Raw genomic sequence first — 2,785 nt, 5'->3', positions numbered from 1 at the left:
AAAACTGGTAAAACACCACGTGCAGAGGATGATTGATAGTTCGTAATCAAAGTAGAAGAATATTTGAGGTAGACTGCAAAGGGATGTGTCTTAGAATCAGGAAGGTTGGAAGGGACCTCTGGAAGTCATCTAGTCCAACCCGCAAACAAGTGGCCCATACGGGGACCAAACCCACAGCCTTGGCATTACTAGCACCATGCTCTAGCCAACCTAGATAAATATATTAGTATACGACCCAGATGGGACTCGAACCCACAATCCCCAGCTCCGGAGGCTGATGCCTTATCCATTAGGCCACTGGGTCAGTATATTAAATGATGGTATTAATGGCTAGCTTACATAATGAAGGTAACTAAATTTTTAGGATGACTCCCAAATCAGAAAGGACTGCAAATATGTTATGTATCTGAAACCGATTCAAAATAGTCTTGAATATTTATCCAGAAGTGGGAGGAAAGGATGCAAATTAGTAAGGACTATTGCAAGTACTGCACCTTAAGCCAAAATCAATCACTTCAGAAATGCAGGATGAGAGCAAGTGGATAAACAGCAATTCTGTAGAAAAAAAGATTTGAGGTTATTCTGGACTGCAAGGTCAATTGTTGAATCAACAATCTTTTGCTATGGACAAAAGGGTGTATAAACAGGAAAATAGCCTGCAAAACATGCTTTCTTGAGTACTGTTTAAGTCTACTAGGGAAAATGTATGCAATTTTTGCACACTATAGTTCAGAAACAAAGTGCAGCAATTGGTGACAACCCAGACAACAGCAGTTTGGTCAGAGATCAAGACTGTGTGATCTAAAGAAAGACAAAATTTCCAAACATTGTCAATGGTTTATGGAATAAGAACGGTCACGTATGGTCAGATTGGGACTCCTTCTGGATTACCATCCTGCTTTTGATAGTGGCCAAAAGAGGATACATAAGACAGATAGGAAGAATCACTGGGTCAGACAAAAGGTCCATAGGGTCCAGAGACCTGTCTCTGCAGTGGTTAAAACTGAATTTCTAGGGCAGAGTATAAGAATGGGGGATACATTGGGGGGATACCTGGGGGACAGTATGAACTGTCCCAGCTTGCAGTCTTTGTCATGTTGGTGACTTCTGCAGAAGCTTACTAAATACATAAAAACTCCACCCAGTTTGATATTTTTTCTTCATTAGTTTGCCCAGGCTCTCCTTCCGCCATGCAAATTTGGGTGTCAAGTAAATATACACAGATCCTTCTTATTTTATATCTTCCCTAAGTCAAACATAGTATCTGAGTTGTTTTTATTTTTATTTTTTTTATACAGTGACCAATGATCCTACCTTTGACAGATTTTTTTCAGCTCATACTTTTGGCAACCATCCTGTTCACTCTAAGGTTGCCATTTAAATACCTTTTGTGTATTCTCTTTCTTGTAAGCTGCTTAAAAAAGTAATGTTTTTACTTTTTTAAAGTAACTCTTGTATTAGGAAACATCGTAATTTTTTTGTGTATTTATATATATGTATTATATACTTTGTATAAATATACATATATAGCGTATATGTGCATATTTAGTTATATATACATATATACAGGTATGTGTATGTAGACATACCTGTATGTCTACATACACGTGTGTGTGTGTATGCGTGTGTGCATGTGTATATACGTATAAACTTGTGACATTCACTTGAAGTGACCTTGCAATAGAGGCTAAGATCAAAAGCAGGAAATTTGTGTCTCAGCTGAGTAGCAGTGTGCTTGAGCCAGGTCTCCAGCTGGTGTAAATGTCTCTATTCCCAAGTATGGAATTAAACCAATTTTATACTGGATGTGAAATTGTCTCTTTGAGTGTTATGGTAAACATTGGCTTGACATTTGGCCATATTATGAGTCTTAAAAAATTCCATTCGGCAAGCGGATTTAATTGTTAACAATGGTAGCTGTTAAAAACAACTTTTTTTCCAGAGTTTGGAAGGAAAGTTCTGGAAGGCTTGTGTATCTCTGTAGACATTATTGAAAACAGCGCCGAAGAGGAAGCCCTGGCCCTTACAGCAACATGGGGATTATTTATTATTCAGAGAATTCTGACTAAACGATGGGGATCTCAAAGCATTTTTCTGTTGCAGGCAGTATTTGCAGTGCAGAAAAAGCATTCCATCCTACCAAGCCCTGCTTTGGATGAGATGCCATGGGCTGGCCAGTTACAAACTATGCTTTTGCTAGGTAAAATATGACAATATTGATAGGGAGGATGTCAGGATTTCCCATGGGATGCTTGTTCCATGAGTTACGGTTCCACAAGACTGATTTGTTGCTCTGTCTCTTATTAACTTAACTGAGTGGATGTAAGCTGATCTGTGATGACTGGAGATCTGTCTTGTGTGTGTGTTTCAAGCATAAATTATCCAGAGAGGGCAAGGATGACAAAAGCCCATATTTAATGAGCAAACTACATATCCTGTGAGTCAAGAATTCCACATTATGTAGAGCAACTGCCTGAGTTCCTAAGAACTAACATACTCCAGTGCCTAGCGAGCTGAACAGTTTAAACTTGGGCTTATCTATCACTTTGTTTTCTCAGAATAAAACAATTATGTGAAATTTTTTCCTTTGGATAAACCTATTTTAAGAAAACCTAAGTATTTGTTACCCCAACAATAAAAAAGTAAGATATGCCAGCATTAAAGTTGCAAAAACAACTGAGAAAAGCTAAAAGAAATTGGCAATTGGAATAAAAGAGCACACACTATTTTGGTAGTGTTTCACACCATTTTAGATAGCTTATTAAGGTCAAAGTTATCATGCAAG

The 2,785-nt window shown here is 37.9% G+C and overlaps 1 non-coding gene across 1 annotated transcript; it reads right to left on the bottom strand.

The window, feature by feature from the left end:
- Window positions 1-231: 231 nt before the first annotated feature.
- On the bottom strand, window positions 232-304 carry TRNAR-CCG (transfer RNA arginine (anticodon CCG)). Its single transcript has one exon. It is a non-coding gene; the product is annotated as a tRNA-Arg (tRNA).
- Between the last annotated feature and the right edge of the window lie 2,481 nt (window positions 305-2,785).

Source organism: Rhea pennata, chromosome 2, assembly GCF_028389875.1.
Source record: "Rhea pennata isolate bPtePen1 chromosome 2, bPtePen1.pri, whole genome shotgun sequence".
Lineage (NCBI taxonomy): Eukaryota > Metazoa > Chordata > Aves > Rheiformes > Rheidae > Rhea > Rhea pennata.
Note: the sequence above shows the minus strand (reverse complement) of the source record. Positions and strands in the feature narration are given on the sequence as shown.